Raw genomic sequence first — 19801 nt, 5'->3', positions numbered from 1 at the left:
GATGGGTAATTTACCCATCCCGATGGCGCCCCCCTGACAGGCTGGTGGCCGGAGCCCTGTGTGACCCCACTGGTCGCACAGAGCAAAAGTCGGCCCTGCGCAGGGTGGGCCCCTTTAACCAGTGGGCCCGGTGCACGTGCACCATGTGCCCTCTGGTTAAAGCGGCCCTGGTTGACATATTTTTTGTACAACTCAAACGGTATCCTGTCAGGTCTGGGTGACGAGTTGTTTGGCAGTGTTCTAAAAATCTGTGATAACTTTTGTATAGAAAAGGGCCTCTCCAGCTCTCGTTTCACTTCCTCATCTATCCTTGGCATAGTTAAAGAATTTAGGAATTGTGTTATTTGCTCTTTTGGGGCCATGCCCTCCGTTTTATATAAATCTGAGAAGGATTCCACTAACATTCCTTCGATTGTCCGATCCACCCATTCCAGAATTTTTCCAATAATATGTTTGTTTAGTTTGAAATTTCTCAACTTTACAAGGAAAGGGAGAGAAAGCGCTCCCCAAAAATCTGTAACGCAGGTTCTCCTGAGTACAATGGTACCCCATATGTGGGCATAAACCACTGTATGGGCACACAGCCAGGCTCAGAAGGGAAGGAGCGCCAATTAGCATTTGCAGTACAGATTTTTCTGAAGAAGTTTCCAAGCAACGGGTGCGTTTGCAGAGCCCCTGTAGTGTCCGCAGAAGAGAAACCCCCCCAAAGTCACCCCATTTTGGAAAGGGCACCCCTCAAAGAAGTCATCTTGGGGTGCAGTGAGCATTTTGACCCCACAGGTATTAGAGGAAAGGATTCAAAATTAGAAAGTAAAAATGAAAAAGATGAATTTTTTCAATACTATGTTTGTTTAGTTTGAGTACAACGGTACCCCATATGTGGGCATAAACCACTGTATGGGCACGCAGCAGGGCTCAGAAGGGAAGGAGCGTCATTTTGCTGGTGCAAAACCGCAGCTAGTAATGGTTATTAGAATAGCGCTATTTAAATGAGATTACAGGTAATCTGAGGTAGTGAAGGGCAACCTGGGAGTGTTTACTTGCTATCTGGAGTGTTTATGGGCAATCTGGGGTGGTAAGAGCAGTCTGTGGCAATCTGGGGTGTTTATGGGCAATCTGGGGGTGTTTACTGGCTATCTGGGGTGGTTACGGGTAATCTTAGCAGTTACAGGTAAACTGGAGTGGTTATGAATAATCTGGGGTGGTTACAGGTAATGCGGAGTGGTTACAGGTAATCTGGGGTGGTTACAGGTAATGCGGAGTGGTTACAGGTAATGCGGAGTGGTTACAGGTAATGTGGAGTGGTAACAGGTAATGCGGAGTGGTTACAGGTAATGCGGAGTGGTTACAGGTAATCTGGGGTGGTTACAGGTAATGCGGAGTGGTTACAGGTAATATGGGGTGGTTACAGGTAATCTGGGGTGGTTACAAATAATGCGGGGTGGTTACAGGTAATCTGGGGTGGTTACAGGTAATCTGGGGTGGTTACAGGTAATGCGGAGTGGTTACAGGTAATCTGGGGTGGTTACAGGTAATGCGGAGTGGTTACAGGTAATGCGGAGTGGTTACAGGTAATGCGGAGTGGTTACAGGTAATATGGGGTGGTTACAGGTAATGCGGAGTGGTTACAGGTAATCTGGGGTGGTTACAGGTAATGCGGAGTGGTTACAGGTAATGCGGAGTGGTTACAGGTAATCTGGAGTGGTTACAGGTAATGCGGAGTGGTTACAGGTAATCTGGAGTGGTTACAGGTAATCTGGGGTGGTTACAGGTAATGCGGGGTGGTTACAGGTAATGCGGAGTGGTTACAGGTAATCTGGGGTGGTTACAGGTAATGCGGAGTGGTTACAGGTAATGCGGAGTGGTTACAGGTAATGCGGAGTGGTTACAGGTAATGCGGAGTGGTAACAGGTAATGCGGAGTGGTTACAGGTAATGCGGAGTGGTTACAGGTAATCTGGGGTGGTTACAGGTAATGCGGAGTGGTTACAGGTAATCTGGGGTGGTTACAGGTAATCTGGGGTGGTTACAAATAATGCGGGGTGGTTACAGGTAATCTGGGGTGGTTACAGGTAATCTGGGGTGGTTACAGGTAATGCGGAGTGGTTACAGGTAATCTGGGGTGGTTACAGGTAATGCGGAGTGGTTACAGGTAATGCGGAGTGGTTACAGGTAATGCGGAGTGGTTACAGGTAATGTGGGGTGGTTACAGGTAATGCGGAGTGGTTACAGGTAATCTGGGGTGGTTACAGGTAATGCGGAGTGGTTACAGGTAATGCGGAGTGGTTACAGGTAATCTGGAGTGGTTACAGGTAATGCGGAGTGGTTACAGGTAATGCGGAGTGGTTACAGGTAATCTGGAGTGGTTACAGGTAATCTGGGGTGGTTACAGGTAATGCGGGGTGCTTACAGGTAATGCGGAGTGGTTACAGGTAATCTGGGGTGGTTACAGGTAATGCGGAGTGGTTACAGGTAATGCGGAGTGGTTACAGGTAATGCGGAGTGGTAACAGGTAATGCGGAGTGGTTACAGGTAATGCGGAGTGGTTACAGGTAATCTGGGGTGGTTACAGGTAATGCGGAGTGGTTACAGGTAATATGGGGTGGTTACAGGTAATCTGGGGTGGTTACAAATAATGCGGGGTGGTTACAGGTAATCTGGGGTGGTTACAGGTAATCTGGGGTGGTTACAGGTAATGCGGAGTGGTTACAGGTAATCTGGGGTGGTTACAGGTAATGCGGAGTGGTTACAGGTAATATGGGGTGGTTACAGGTAATGCGGAGTGGTTACAGGTAATCTGGGGTGGTTACAGGTAATGCGGAGTGGTTACAGGTAATGCGGAGTGGTTACAGGTAATATGGGGTGGTTACAGGTAATGCGGAGTGGTTACAGGTAATCTGGGGTGGTTACAGGTAATGCGGAGTGGTTACAGGTAATGCGGAGTGGTTACAGGTAATCTGGAGTGGTTACAGGTAATCTGGAGTGGTTACAGGTAATCTGGAGTGGTTACAGGTAATCTGGGGTGGTTACAAGTAATTGCGGAGTGGTTACAGGTAATCTGGGGTGGTTACAGTTAATGCGGAGTGGTTACAGGTAATCTGGGGTGGTTACAGGTAATGCGGAGTGGTTACAGGTAATCTGGAGTGGTTACAGGTAATCTGGAGTGGTTACAGGTAATCTGGGGTGGTTACAGGTAATGCGGAGTGGTTACAGGTAATGTGGGGTGGTTACAGGTAATGTGGGGTGGTTACAGGTAATGTGGGGTGGTTACAGGTAATCTGGGGTGGTTACAGGTAATGCGGAGTGGTTACAGGTAATCTGGAGTGGTTACAGGTAATCTGGAGTGGTTACAGGTAATCTGGGGTGGTTACAGGTAATCTGGGGTGGTTACAGGTAATGCGGAGTGGTTACAGGTAATCTGGGGTGGTTACAGGTAATGCAGAGTGGTTACAGGTAATCTGGAGTGGTTACAGGTAATCTGGGGTGGTTACAGGTAATGCGGAGTGGTTACAGGTAATCTGAGGTGGTTACAGGTAATGCGGAGTGGTTACAGGTAATCTGGAGTGGTTACAGGTAATCTGGGGTGGTTACAGGTAATGCGGAGTGGTTACAGGTAATGTGGGGTGGTTACAGGTAATCTGGGGTGGTTACAGGTAATGCGGAGTGGTTACAGGTAATGCGGAGTGGTTACAGGTAATCTGGAGTGGTTACAGGTAATCTGGAGTGGTTACAGGTAATGCGGAGTGGTTACAGGTAATGCGGAATAGTTACAGGTAATGCGGAGTGGTTACAGGTAATATGGGGTGGTTACAGGTAATCTGGGGTGGTTACAAGTATTGCGGAGTGGTTACAGGTAATCTGGGGTGGTTACAGTTAATGCGGAGTGGTTACAGGTAATCTGGGGTGGTTACAGGTAATGCGGAGTGGTTACAGGTAATCTGGGGTGGTTACAGGTAATCTGGGGTGGTTACAAGTAATGCGGAGTGGTTACAGGTAATCTGGGGTGGTTACAGGTAATCTGGGGTGGTTACAGGTAATGCGAAGTGGTTACAGGTAATCTGGAGTGGTTACAGGTAATCTGGGGTGGTTACAGGTAATGCGGAGTGGTTACAGGTAATGTGGGGTGGTTACAGGTAATCTGGGGTGGTTACAAATAATGCGGAGTGGTTACAGGTAATCTGTGGTGGTTACAGGTAATCTGGGGTGCTTACAGGTAATCTGGGGTGGTTACAGGTAATGCGGAGTGATTACAGGTAATGTGGGGTGGTTACAGGTAATGCGGAGTGGTTACAGGTAATGTGGGGTGGTTACAGGTAATCTGGGGTGGTTACAGGTAATGCGGAGTGGTTACAGGTAATCTGGAGTGGTTACAGGTAATCTGGAGTGGTTACAGGTAATCTGGGGTGGTTACAGGTAATGCGGAGTGGTTACAGGTAATCTGGGGTGGTTACAGGTAATCTGGGGTGGTTACAAGTAATGCGTAGTGGTTACATGTAATCTGGGGTGGTTACAGTTAATGCGGAGTGGTTACAGGTAATGTGGGGTGGTTACAGGTAATGCGGAGTGGTTACAGGTAATCTGGGGTGGTTACAAATAATGCGGAGTGGTTACAGGTAATCTGGGGTGGTTACAGGTAATCTGCGGTGGTTACAGGTAATCTGGGGTGGTTACAGGTAATCTGGGGTGGTTACAAGTAATGCGTAGTGGTTACATGTAATCTGGGGTGGTTACAGGTAATGCGGAGTGGTTACAGGTAATCTGGGGTGGTTACAGGTAATCTGGGGTGGTTACAGGTAATCTGGGGTGGTTACAAGTAATGCGTAGTGGTTACATGTAATCTGGGGTGGTTACAGTTAATGCGGAGTGGTTACAGGTAATCTGGGGTGGTTACAGGTAATGCGGAGTGGTTACAGGTAATGTGGGGTGGTTACAGGTAATGCGAAGTGGTTACAGGTAATGTGGGGTGGTTACAGGTAATCTGGAGCGGTTACAGGTAATGCGGAGTGGTTACAGGTAATCTGGGGTGGTTACAGGTAATGCGGAGTGGTTACAGGTAATGTGGGGTGGTTACAGGTAATCTGGGGTGGTTACAAATAATGCGGAGTGGTTACAGGTAATCTGGGGTGGTTACAGGTAATCTGGGGTGGTTACAAGTAATGCGTAGTGGTTACATGTAATCTGTGGTGGTTACAGGTAATCTGGGGTGCTTACAGGTAATCTGGGGTGGTTACAGGTAATGCGGAGTGATTACAGGTAATGTGGGGTGGTTACAGGTAATGCGGAGTGGTTACAGGTAATGTGGGGTGGTTACAGGTAATCTGGGGTGGTTACAGGTAATGCGGAGTGGTTACAGGTAATCTGGAGTGGTTACAGGTAATCTGGAGTGGTTACAGGTAATGCGGAGTGGTTACAGGTAATGTGGGGTGGTTACAGGTAATCTGGGGTGGTTACAAATAATGCGGAGTGGTTACAGGTAATCTGGGGTGGTTACAGGTAATCTGGGGTGGTTACAAGTAATGCGTAGTGGTTACATGTAATCTGGGGTGGTTACAGTTAATGCGGAGTGGTTACAGGTAATGTGGGGTGGTTACAGGTAATGCGGAGTGGTTACAGGTAATCTGGGGTGGTTACAAATAATGCGGAGTGGTTACAGGTAATCTGGGGTGGTTACAGGTAATCTGCGGTGGTTACAGGTAATCTGGGGTGGTTACAGGTAATCTGGGGTGGTTACAAGTAATGCGTAGTGGTTACATGTAATCTGGGGTGGTTACAGGTAATGCGGAGTGGTTACAGGTAATCTGGGGTGGTTACAGGTAATCTGGGGTGGTTACAGGTAATCTGGGGTGGTTACAAGTAATGCGTAGTGGTTACATGTAATCTGGGGTGGTTACAGTTAATGCGGAGTGGTTACAGGTAATCTGGGGTGGTTACAGGTAATGCGGAGTGGTTACAGGTAATGTGGGGTGGTTACAGGTAATGCGAAGTGGTTACAGGTAATGTGGGGTGGTTACAGGTAATCTGGAGCGGTTACAGGTAATCTGGGGTGGTTACAGGTAATCTGGAGCGGTTACAGGTAATCTGGAGCGGTTACAGGTAATCTGGAGTGGTTACAGGTAATGCGGAGTGGTTACAGGTAATCTGGAGTGGTTACAGGTAATCTGGGGTGGTTACAGGTAATCTGGAGCGGTTACAGGTAATCTGGAGCGGTTACAGGTAATCTGGAGTGGTTACAGGTAATCTGGGGTGGTTACAGGTAATCTGGAGTGGTTACAGGTAATGCGGAGTGGTTACAGGTAATCTGGAGTGGTTACAAGTAATGCAGAGTGGTTACAGGTAATCTGGGGTGGTTACAGGTAATGCAGAGTGGTTACAGGTAATCTGGGGTGGTTACAGGTAATGCGGAGTGGTTACAGGTAATGTGGGGTGGTTACAGGTAATCTGGAGCGGTTACAGGTAATCTGGAGTGGTTACAGGTAATCTGGGGTGGTTACAGGTAATCTGGGGTGGTTACAGGTAATCTGGGGTGGTTACAGGTAATGCGGAGTGGTTACAAGTAATGCGGAGTGGTTACATGTAATCTGGGGTGGTTACAGTTAATGCGGAGTGGTTACAGGTAATCTGGGGTGGTTACAGGTAATGCGGAGTGGTTACAGGTAATGTGGGGTGGTTACAGTTAATGCGGAGTGGTTACAGGTAATGTGGGGTGGTTACAGTTAATGCGGAGTGGTTACAGGTAATGTGGGGTGGTTACAGTTAATGCGGAGTGGTTACAGGTAATCTGGGGTGGTTACAGGTAATCCGGGGCACTTGACTTTTTATCCCATCACCAATGATTTTTGGTGACGGGACAAAAAGTACCAGAAGCATGTGGAACAAGTGATTAGTGGTTCCAAAGCTACGGGGCTCCCGACGTCTTCACTGCCCGTTCAGCCAATCAGTGCTGCGGTGGGGCAGCGCACTGATTGGCTGAGTGGGACGTGCCTGGAATCAGCGAAGGACCAGGTGATGTATAGTCGGAACCAGGTGATGTATAGTCGGAACCAGGTGATGTATAGTCTCCAGCGGCCGGGGGGTTAACGGGTCGGCCTTTGGACAAACTCGCAGCAGGGATGTACATCCCTGCTGCGTCCTTGTCTGCCATTGAGTACACAGTGTCGGGGATCCTCAGCGAGAAACTCGCTGCCAATACGGCAAGTGTGTTTGTACCCTAAGGAATTAATCACTGTGAACACTAAGGTTATTCCGGGGGGGGGCTTTGGTTTTGGGCTTATTTTTTGTGGGAAGATCTGTAGTTTCTATTGATACCAAGTTTTATATGTATATGACTTTTTGATCTCTTTTATGATGTATTTTCTAAAGCAGATTGATAAAATACAGCTATTCTGGTACTGTTTTTTTATTTATTTATTTACAGCGTGTGTCGTGCAATATAATTATTGATATCGTTTTATAGATTGGGTCGTTTGTGTTTTTGATCACTTTTATGTAATGTTTTATAGTGTATGGGGAATGTAATGCATTTTTATTATGGGGGAGGGGGGGGGCTGGGGGGATTGTGTTTGGTGCACTTGTTTTTACATTTTTACACTAGTGTACATTACTGTACACTAGTGTAAGACTTAGATCACAGTATACTGCATCCCATGGTTACTTATACATAAAGTGACACGTGTCATATTTGAACAATTTGGCTGTGTCCACAAGGGGTCAAAGGGATTTCCTAACTGCAGCTAGGTCAGTGATTCCCAGGTGCTGGATATCCCCAGAGACCCTAACAGAATGGGTGGTAGAAGTGAAATACCTGAGTTTTATGGAAGAATCTCTGGCTGGTGAACGCACTCTATCGCATTTGGTCATGCTAGTTTGGCTAGGATCACTAGTCTTTTCCTTTCTTCTCTTTATCATTTTTTTTTTCCTCTACCCCATCCCTTCCTCCCTCTTTTTGTTCTGTTATTCTTTTTATTTTTTTGGATCGGAAATCACTGACCTGGCTGCACTTATGAAATAGCAGGGAATCCCTTTGACCCCTTTAGCCTTTAAACACAGGATGCCACCTCCACCTTTTGGGATAACTGAAAGTCTAGATATTATGGGTATATAGGTTGGTACTGTAGTTTTGGCTTAAAGAGTCACTGTCGTATTTTTTTTTTTTTGCAGAAATCAATAGTCCAGGCGATTTTAAGAAACTTTGTAATTGGGTTTATTAGCCAAATCTGCCATTATCTGCATGTAAAAAGCCTTTTCCCAGGTCCCCCCCTCCTTCCTCTTTTTCATCCACTCTGAAAAATCTGAAAATTGTGACTTGTTGCAGGAGACGTCCCCTGTCTGTTCTAGGGAGAGGGGAGGGGGGAGGAGGAAGGAGGGAGTTAGCCGGCAGCAGAAAGCAGATAACAGAGGATTACAGGCACAGAGCTGGGTGACAGCTGTAATCTGAGCTCAGACAGGGCAGTGGTGACTGTCCCAGGAGATAACGGGTGAGGGATTTGTAGATTAACTCTTTGTTGTCCTGTTTTGGTCTTTTCTTTAGCTCTCTCCATAGGAGAACAATGAAGACAGGGGGGAGAGCTTCAGACTGCTTTTTCATGATAAAAATGCATTTTTCGGATAATAAACCCAATTACAAAGTTTCTTAAAATCGCCTGGACTATTGATTTCTGCAAAAAAAAAATTCACGACAGTGACACTTTAAGAATAATGGTGGTATTCCTGGCTCAAACCAGTAGACCCCCTACCCCCTTTGTCACATCCAATCTGTTGGTACATTACACTTCCTAAACTTAAATACAAGCAGGAAAGAAGCCATATGAGGCCATCTCTTGGTTATATACTGGTAGGGAAAGAACTGAATATCAGGAGAAGGAGACAACTTTGCTAAATGATAATGTATCTGCTCAGTCCTAGAAGTATAACTACTGTAGGTTAGATGAGGTAGGAATACCCCTTTAAAGCCCTATATCCAGTCATCTCCTCTGTACCAGACTGTGAAGAGTTACACTTATCCCATTGGTACATATTAGTTTCATTAAAAATGCTGAGTAAAATCTCCTCCCCGCCACATCTTGTCTTTGGTATAAAATGTAGGATGTGCCGAATATTCTGAAATAAATAACAAATTGGACTCGTCTTTGGACATCCCCTTTTATTTTAGTCATCAGATGAACCATAAACGAGATTGATACCAGATTAAATTGGTCTTATATGATTCCACCAACTGGTGAGAAGGGGGGCTCTGATGTATCCCATCTAACATCTAACCTATTATATTCTAAGTTGTGAAGAAGGGTGATTGGTCCATAACTGTCACGCTGTTTCTTGGAAGTTGCAAGTACTAGAATATTCTAGAACTTGGCCCAGCCCATTTCTATTCCTGGTATAAAAGGAGAGGGGCGACGTGGTGCGGTGCACAGTGGGAGAAGACGTTGGCGCTGACAGTCAAGGCAGCACTTCTGGCAAAATTTTTACACTTAAAAAAAAAAAAATTGTGTCTCTTCTTCATCATGATCCTGAAGAATATCCTCAAAGAGCTGAAGTGTCCCATCTGTCTTGAGGTTTTTTCCAATCCCGTCATGCTGGTATGTGGTCACAGCTTCTGCCATCGTTGTATTGCGCGACCTCTGAATGCACAAGAAGAAAATGCAGAAGGAACCCCCAACATCCCCATAGGATGCCCCGGAATATATTTCTGCAGAAAGTCATCAATCAGTTGCCTACTAACCCAGACGAGGAGGACCCTCCACAAGGTGCCCATGACACCCAAACAGGTAGAGAGAATAATATTTTTCTTTGGTGTGGATTTGTCTTATTTTGGTGGGCTTTCTTTTTATCAATTATAATAATTTGTTACTTATTACAATAATAGATGACCATCCATGACCAGAAGGGTTTTGAGCATTAGTGACTAGAGTAATTTTTTTCACTTTTTGGAATGTTGCATTCTAAGGCTATGTTCACACACTGTCAAAATGAGGGCTGTCATCTAAAAGCAAATAATGGACGTTATTATACAAACAATGGCCGTTATTATAAAGTAAAAACAGTTGTAAACAGTGTGTAAACATAGCAAGTGTTTTTTTTTTTGTTTTGTTTTGTTTTTTTCTCCATTCTATCCCATATATTTTATATTTTGATCTGTCCGGGTCTGAGTGTTCATACCCTGAATGATCATGAGAACGAGCCGGGAGAAGACCGGTTTTGTGTCACATGATGGGTCGGGTTAATAATGAAAGTTTGCAAGCCTGAGTCTTTTCAATGACATAGAGCGGGGAGCAGATCTCCTGGCTCGTGCTCATGAAAAAGCACAGCTACTTCCTTGCAAAACAACAGCCCCCCCTGTCCTCAGGTTGAGTGCGGTATTGCAGTTTAGCTCTATTCATTTAGTGGAACTGAACTAAAAAAAAAAAAACACACCCAAACTAAAAAGAATTGCTTTTTCTGGAAAAAAAAAAGCAGCAATGTTTTTGTAAGCAGGGGGGAGTAGATGGGGGGCAGGAGCAGCTGGGGGCAGCTAGGGTGACAAGGAGAAGATGGGGGCAGCTGGAGGGCAGGGGGGAAGCTGAGGGGGGGGGGGCAGGGGAGCAGCTGGGGGGAGGGGAGTATCTGGGGGGCAGGGGAGCAGCTGGGGGGAGGGGAGCATCTGGGGGGCAGCTGGGGGGCCGGGGGAGAAGCTGGGGGGCAGGGGAGAAGCTGGGGGACAGGGGGAGCAGCTGGGGGGACAGGCAGGGGGAGCAGCTGGGGGACAGGGGGAGCAGCTGGGGGGACAGGCAGGGGGAGCATATGGGGGCAGGGAGAGAGGCTGGGGGAAGAGAGAGCAGCCGGGGGGCAGAGGCAGGCTGGGCAGGTCCCCCCAAAGCAGCTTCCGATCCGGGGTGAGCTTCTTCCTGCACAGACAGCTCACCCCCAGTAGCGGATTATAATAGGGGCGTTTTGGGCGGTAGCCCGGGGCCCTAAGCTCCTGGGGGGCCCATGACCACCCAAAAAGACATACTTTCAGTGGTGTACTGTCTCCTGGCTACACTTCCGCCATGATTTGCAAAAAAAATCACATTTTTTATGGCAATTTTGCACAAATCAGGACATCATGACATTATCTATACTGTACTATGAACGCCAGGCTAGTGCCACCATAGTTACAGTGGGGTGGGGGGTGGGGGGCCCAGGCTAGGTGAACAGCCCGGGGCCTATGGTAAAGTTAATCTGCCCCTGCTCACCCCTGCAGCCCCGCGGTCCTGAACTTCTCTCCTGCTGCAGCGCACGTGACATCATCGCGCCAAGCAGGAAAGAAGTTCGGGCACCTCCGACCTGTTGCATCTTCGATCTATAGAGTCTGCTCTCAGGCAAACTCTATGTACAGGTTGTCGAAAATATTGATGAATGCCATGCTATGGCTTAGCATTAGAGATGAGCGAACCTGGAGCATGCTGGAGTCCATCCGAACCCGAACTTTTGGCATTTGATTAGCGGTGGCTGCTGAAGTTGGATAAAGCTCTAAGGCTATGTGGAAAACATGGATATAGTCATTGGCTGTATCCATGTTTTCCAGACAACCTTAGAGCTTTATCCAACTTCAGCAGCCCCCGCTAATCAAATACCAAACGATCGGGTTCGGATGGACTCCAGCATGCTCGAGGTTCGCTCATCTCTACTTACTGTAGCATTCATCAGTAAATGCAATCAGAGCATTGCATATATAAGTCCCCTAAGGGACCTATATTTGCATTGCAAAAAAGTTGTAAAACATATTTTTTTAAAAGCCCTAATAAAAATGCCCCTTATAAGAAATAAATTTATATTACCCCTTTCCCATTATACAAATAAAAATATATAAAAAAACATAATAAATACATATATTACATATCGTAGCGTGTGTCTGATGTATAACAGGAATGCTGATTTTTTAAAATTACATATTAGAAAAAAAAATTATAAAAAACAAATCAACATTTTTCTCTTACACCAGTATGATACCAATAAAAACTACAGATCATGGCGCAAAAAATGACACCCCAACCAGCCCTGTTGGTGGAAAAATAAAAGCGCTATGGCTCTTAGAAGGCGGGTCGGAACATTGCTTTAATATGAACCAGACATCCGGGCATCAATGACCTCAGTCATGAAGGGGTTAATGTCATTAACAAAAAAAAGGTCCTATGCCTGGAAGGTGACCTCTGAAAAACAAAGAAAATAATTTGGACATTGAGGCCCAGAATGAATGCTGGGGGAAGGGCTTAAAGGGAAGGTCCATTATACACCAATTTTGCGGGAGCACTATATCAATGAACTACTGTGACTCACATTTTGTTGTCTTCAGTTTTCATTGATTTCTTTTCTTATTTCACATCGTTTGTTCACATAGGACTGCTTCACACCTATCTCAGGTGTGCATACAACTGAGTGGGCGTTCCTTTCTGTCGTGATGCGATGTTTCGGGGTCACGCATGAGTAAGGGGGCTGACTCTGAAACATCGCATCACGGCAGAAAGGAACGTCCACTACAACGGAGTAGTGGGCGCTGGGTAGTGGGTGCTGTATTCAAAATTGTGTTCTGGTGGGGGTCCCAGAGTAGTTTGAACCTCAACGATCAGCTTGTTATCCCCTATCCTATGGTGAGTATACCCCCCTTAAAGACTCGTCTCATCTGAAATGGAGGTTTTTTTAGCTGAAAAACCTGTAACGGAATGAGAGCAGCTGTAATGTCTATGGGAAGACATACTCGCAGCGGGATTGTCATCCTGCTGCGAGTATGTAAGAAGATCGCCCTGTTAACCCCCGCCGGCCAGAGCATATACATTACCTGCTCCGCGGTTCGGCTTGCTTCAGGGGTTCCCAGCTGGACGTCCCACTCAGCCAATCAGTGTGCTCCTCGGCCGCAGCCACTGATTGGCTGAGCGTGATGTCTAGCCGGGAACCTGAGAAGCAAGCCGGACCGCAAAGCAGGTAATGTATATGCCGGCAAGGGTTAACAGGTCGGTCTCCTAACGAATGGGTAAAGTAAAAAGCTGTGGGCACTCACCGGATTGTTGCAGTATTCCTTTATTGTTGTATAGATAAAACTTCACGTTGATACATTTTCAGGGACATCAATACCGCAATACCGCAACAATCCGGTGAGTGCCCTAAGCTTTCTACTTTACCCATTTGTATGAATCATGTCTTACCGATGAGGAGCACCCCGGTGCGGGCTATGTGCAAGTCCTCATTTGAATCCTTTACTCATGTGGATACATGGAAGTAGTGCTGGTGATCTTTTCTAAGACTGCAGGGCGGTCTCCTTACGTACTTGCAGCAGGATGTCAATCCTGCTGTGAGAATGTCTTCTTAAAAACATTACAGGCCAGGGATCCGCAGCGGATTTCGATGCGAATTCACAGCAAGAAATCCGCTGTGGATCCACCCTGTGTGTTTGCAGCCTTATCATGAATTGAATAACAGCCATTACAATTGTTAGAATACTAAGATAATGCACAGAACAGGCACCACCACTTTCTGCCATGATAGATAATCGTTTGTAACTAAACTCTATACCATACCCTCATTTATATCTTAGAGAATGCTGTTTTGCTTCATAGAAGACTACTCTCCACCATCAGGAATTCGCGAGCCAGCTGCTTCGAGAAGATCCTGGACAGAAGAGTTGGGAGAGCGGAGAATAACGAAAGAAAGGAAAAAAAACAATAGAGGTGCAGCATACCCAAGATAAGCCAGCAACATCTCTCGAGTGCCCTGAGGTCCTGTCCGAAACAAGGAAACCCGACAAGCTACCCGAGAGCAGCTGTAAAAGGACAAAGGGGCACCAGGAACAGCGTAGGAAGAGATCTACGGGATGGTGGGAAAGAGTAAGGAACCATTACATTTGGCTGTATAGAAGGCTACAGAGTTAGAAGGGGGGGGGCAAAGGGGGTTGTAGCCCTGAGCCCACCTGTATGGACCCCACCCAGAGACATAACTACTGTTGGGGCCTACAGTGTCAGTGAGGACTCAGTAACTCACTTACATTGTATGCTGTGCACCTCCTGTCTGAAGCCTGTTCTGGCTGTGAGGTCAGAGAGTTGTCTGTGCTGTGTCCCCTTCTATACACCCTAAAAAAGCGTTCAATGATCGTAATTTGAGATACCTCTGATCCCAGTCGCTTAACCCCCTAGATGTCAATGCCGATAGTCAGGGGCGTAGCTAATGTCTCCTGGGCCCTGGTGCGAGAGGCCAACTTGGGGCCCCCCCCCCCTCCTTTCACGACCAAGTGATGCTATTGTTGTGTGTGTGTGTGTGTGTGTGTGTATATATATATATATATATATATATATATACACACACAGTGGTGCCTTGGATTATGAGCATAATTCGTTCCAGGACCGTGCTTGTAATCCAAATCCACTCTTAAACCAAAGCAAATTTTCCTATAAGAAATCATGTAAATGCAGACAATTGGTTCCGCACCCCAAATATATTTATTATTCTGTACTGTACAGTAATGGAGAGGATGGGAAACACAAGGGCTGACAGAGACTGCAGGGAGCATGAAGGAATGAGCAGTACAGATGTGGGCACATACATGCAGCACTCTCTGTCCGGGGAGAGAGGGGTTACAGCTATGGAGAGATTACCCCCCCCCCCACAGTCCTGTCCCCTGATGTAAGCCCCAGCCTGAAGGGGATCTGCTATGATTTGGAAGGTGTTTAGAGTACAGTGCTGTAGACCCCGCTATGCAGGCCATGCCCCTTCTCCACTCGCGCTCCCACCCAATACAGGAAGTTCTTAAACCAAAGCAATGTTCTTAAACCAAGTCCAAGTTAAACCAAAACGCTCTTAAACGAAGTTACTCTTAAACCAAGGTACCACTGTATGTATATATATATATATATATATATATATATATATATATATATATACACACACACACACCAAGACAGATATTACCTATTACCGCCATACTGTTACCGACCAAATCCTGTATACTGAGACCAATATTACCAGTAATACCAGTATATAGGGAGGAAACATTACCGCCACACCACAACCACTACCATCACCACCATATTGTTACTGACCAAATCCAGTACACTAAATCACCTCATCCAGTCATATAGAGGTGGCCCCAGCTCTACACAGGTTCTATACACCATATACATTACAGTGCAGTTATATCAGGTGACTCACAGGAGACGTCTTTTCTGATCGGAGTTCTTTCCTTTTCATCTTCTTCTCCATCTGTCCTTGGCCGTTATGAGAACTTCTCCGAGCCACGAATCCACAGAATCTGCCAGACAGACATATTAGGCTCCACACTCTGACACCATCTCCATCTCTCTACACACTGCACATCTGTACTGTCCCCTTTACACCCTCATTTAGTGGGTAGCCCTGACTCTGTGACCTCCTAATAATATATGCCCCCCTCTGTGTATTCCCTCTCCCCCTATGTTGCCCCCCCAAATAGATGGCCCCCTCCCTTATAGATGGCCCCCTCTACCCCCTCCCTTATAGATGGCCCCCTATACCCCCTCCCTTATAGATGGCCCCCTCTCTCCTCACCCTCCCTTATGGATGGTCTCCTCTCCCCCCACCCTCCCTTATAGATGGCCCCCTCTCCCCCCACCCTCCCTTATAGATGGTCCCCTTCCCCCCCCCTCCCTTATAGATGGTCCCCTTCCCCCCCCTCCCTTATAGATGGTCCCCTTCCCCCCCCCCCCTCCCTTATATATGGTCCCCTTCCCCCCCTCCCTTATAGATGGTCCCCTTCCCCCCTCCCTTATAGATGGTCCCCTTTCCCCCCCTTTATAGATGGTCCCCTTCCCCCCCTCCCTTATAGATGGTCCCCTTCCCCCCCTCCCTTATAGATGGTCCCCTTTCCCCCCCTTTATAGATGGTCCCCTTCCTCCCTCCCTTATAGATGGTCCCCTTCCCCCCCCCACCCTCATAGATGGCCCCCCTCTTTCTCCCCACCCTCATAGATGGCCCCTCTTTCCCCCCACTCTCATAGATGGCCCCTCTTTCCCCCCACCCTCATAGATTGCTCCTCTTTCCCCCCACCCTCATAGATGGCCCCCTCCTTCCCCCCACCCTCATAGATGGCCCCCTCCTTCCCCCCACCCTCATAGATGGCCCCCTCCTTCCCCCCACCCTCATAGATGGCCCCCTCCTTCCCCCCACCCTCATAGATGGCCCCCTCCTTTCCCCCCACCCTCATAGATGGCCCCCTCCTTTCCCCCCACCCTCATAGATGGCCCCCTCCTTTCCCCCCACCCTCATAGATGGCCCCCTCCTTTCCCCCCACCCTCATAGATGGCCCCCTCCTTTCCCCCCACCCTCATAGATGGCCCCCTCCTTTCCCCCCACCCGTACAGGCTGATAAAAAAAAAAAAAACTTAACTCACCTGACATCGCGCTCCCACGTTGATTCTCACTCCTCCTGGTCTGTCCCCGGCTGCTGCGCGGCTGCCGGGGGTGTCGCGTCTTATCCCCGGCAGCGCGCGCATCCCAGAACTCCCTGCGCGCCGGAAACCGGAAGTCAGGGCCCAAGGCGCGCAGGGAGTTCTGGGATGCGCGCGCTGCCGGGGGTAAGACGCGACACCCCCGGCAGCCGCGCAGCAGCCGGGGACAGACCAGGAGGAGTGAGAATCAACGTGGGAGCGCGATGTCAGGTAAGTTTTTTTTTTTTTTACGAAGACGGAGCCCGACTCTTGTGACCGCAAGCAAAACAATGCTTGCGGTCACAAGAGTGATTGATCGGGGGGCCCCGCGGGCCCCCCTTGTGGCGGGCCCGGTCGCGGCGGCGACCCCCGCGACCACGGTGGCTACGCCACTGCCGATAGTGACTGAGACATCTAGGTGGTAAGAAGCCCCCACAACAAAATTGTAGTACTGTGGTTGGTTTCCATGGTAGAAAGTGCAATATTATCATCTGGGGCACTATCTGTTTTTCGGGAGCTCGTTCTAGTTGTGAGGACACCAGGGGCGGCAGCAAGCACAAACTCTGCAGACAGGGGTTGTGGTGGTTTTATAGAGTAGAAAAGGGGAATTGTTGTGCACACTACAATACCAAATAGTGAGGTTTCGGGTTGTCATAGCTGCCACTGGGACTCTGTGATCGCTTTGCAGAGCTCTAAAGGTGAACAGAGGGAGATTTCTCCCTCTGTTGGCCCTATAGATGCTACGGTCGCTGGCTCAGGTACTGGCAGTTCTGGAGGGTACCTGGCTATCACTGACAGCTTCTGTGCCTGTTTTAACCATGGGTGTAATTGTACATCTGTGAGCAGGAACACTCGACAGAAATGCATGTACATTCACGTCCTTGGTCCTAACGGGTTAAAAAAGGAAAAAAAAAATTGGGGGGGGATTTCCTATGACAGGGTTAAATGAATAATGGGATGCCACATCCTTGGTCCACAGGTGACCATATATCAGGGTGAAGATAGAGGGATGGCCATTGGAGGGTCTACAGTACCTATTTATACAGGAGCTTCAGTTTCAATGGCAGCTGCCACCCCCTGGGCTGCCTAGTACCCCCACCTTGGTCGGTTTTAAGGGCTCCTGTATCCAAAGTCGTCCTGCAAACCTGAGATTTCAGGGTTTAGGGGGATCGAAGCAAATGGGCCTTCGATATTTTTTTTCTTTTTCATTTGTAAACCCACACATTGCTACTATAACCTTAGGCACCGATGTGCTGGGCTCCATGGGAATGGTCACTTACTGTATGATTGTCAGGATGGTATCTTTGCGGAGCGTTATGGGTCCGTCTGCTCGTGCTGTGCGGCCGAGAAGGTGCTGATATTCTCTTATTCTGTTCTGTGTTTTGTTTTGCTGTGTCTGAACACTGGTTTATTGCTCTCTTTGAGAGACACACCCGACTTCACCTGCTGAGTTCTGTCTGGCCATGTCTGGGTTAATCTGTGTTCTGGTTCTGCTGTGACTGACAGGTCATCCTGCCAGTGGATCTGTCTTGTTCTCAGCTGTCTGTGCTTGGAGATTAGGGGGATGGTCCAATTACGTTCTGGATCAGAACTCTGGCCTCCTATATAACAAACCTCAGTCTGTGCACTTATTGCTGGTTATTGACTTAGTCTCTGCCTGCTTGTATCTTCTGTGTATTTGCTATCCCTGATTTTTGCCTTATTCCTTGACCTCCCTTGCTTGCCGCCTGCCCTTGACCATATTGCCTGGACTTTGACTACGTTTATTGGATTGTGATTTTTGCTGCCCGATTGTTGTGACCTGGACTGTTGACTATTCTTCATTGTGTTTTGTCTGTCTGTCTTGTCTTTGTGTCCCACCTAGCCAGTGCAGGGACCGCCGCCCAGTTGCTAGCCGTCATCTTAGGGCGGATTGTGGCAAGTAGGTAGAGGACACTGGGGGCAGGGCTGTGCTTAGGGCTCACTGTCTTGTCTTGTCCTGCTGTCCAGTTCCTGACAATGATCAAATCTGTTCTGACATTACGGAAAATTACAGTACACGAGGCATACAATCCCTATTGCACTCTGTCTATTGGGGAAACTGATAAACCTATTGTCAATTATTTGAAAAACATAATTCTGGATTTGTAGAAATCAAAGAAACCAGACTGTGGGTTATTGCAGATGCAGGTCTTAGACTGTGGTGATCAGATACCATCCTCCATAACACTAGTACACCATTCCTGATGAGACTGTTCCTTATGAAAGGGATGCCGTCAGAGAAATGAGGGGACAGTAGTAAGGGTGAGTCCTCTTGCACCACCCCTATTCTCACCAGGTACCTATCACATGATGGTGGACCTGAGACCTATAAGAAGGTCCATTCCTTCAAGGGCTTATTTGGTCACTACTAGCCCAGAAGTAATGTCTCAGCTCAGGAATGACTGTGAAATGTTTATTGCAAATGGCTTACTGTCTGTGTCCCTATCATCTTGGTCAATGCTTCAATATCAAGCCTTGGCTCAAGTGTTAGTGCCCCTTGGATACAGAGACGAAGTCCATGATCCGTTGGCTCAAACAGTTACATAGTTAGGCTATGTTCCCACTGCGTAAGTTTTGTAATAATCTTACGGAACTTACTTTGTGTTGCCTTCTAAGGAATACACATAGTATACGCTCTGGCCAGGATCCTTAGCGACGCTGCAAGAAACTGACATGTCAGTTTTCTGTGGCCACTATTCATTGAATAGCTGCCACAAAAAAACCCTGTCAGCTCACACAACAAATTTAGCGGCAGTAAAGATCATTCGTCTGGCACTGCAGTACCGGCCGGGATGGTCCAGTACCGGCTGGCCGGGTCATGAAACGGCCGGTGTCTTACAGAGTGGAAACATAGCCTCCGTACGGTTGAAAAAAAAACACATGTCTATCAAGTTCAACCAAGGGAGGGGATGGATGAAGGGAAGGCTGTGGATGATGGATAATGATGGCTTTACAGATTCACCATTATGGTGGAGACGTCTTGTCGCTTCCAGGGATTGAACCTTTTTTAGTCTATTATCTCCAAGTACACTCGGATCCTTCCCTACCAGTGACTCTCTCAGTTTAATCCCCCTAGGACATATGATGTGCAGGTTATTTGTACCCAGATACATAACTTTACATTTATCATCATTGAATCCCAATAGCCAAGTACATGCCCAAACACTTGGTGTGCCTAAGTCCCTGTGTAGCATACACGCATCTTCCATAGACCGTACTGGGTGAGACTTTATTATAGCTGGTTCTGGACAAAATAGGCAAGCAAGTTGCATTAAGATCAATGTGAGTTTCGACCTAAACTTTTTTTCAATCATAACACGAGGCAATTTACTAACATTATGTGTAATATCCTTGTGTTGCACGACCAAAGTCCCAGTT

Source organism: Dendropsophus ebraccatus, chromosome 13, assembly GCF_027789765.1.
Source record: "Dendropsophus ebraccatus isolate aDenEbr1 chromosome 13, aDenEbr1.pat, whole genome shotgun sequence".
Lineage (NCBI taxonomy): Eukaryota > Metazoa > Chordata > Amphibia > Anura > Hylidae > Dendropsophus > Dendropsophus ebraccatus.
The sequence above is the reverse complement of the archived record's forward strand: the minus strand, read 5'-3'. Positions refer to the sequence as shown.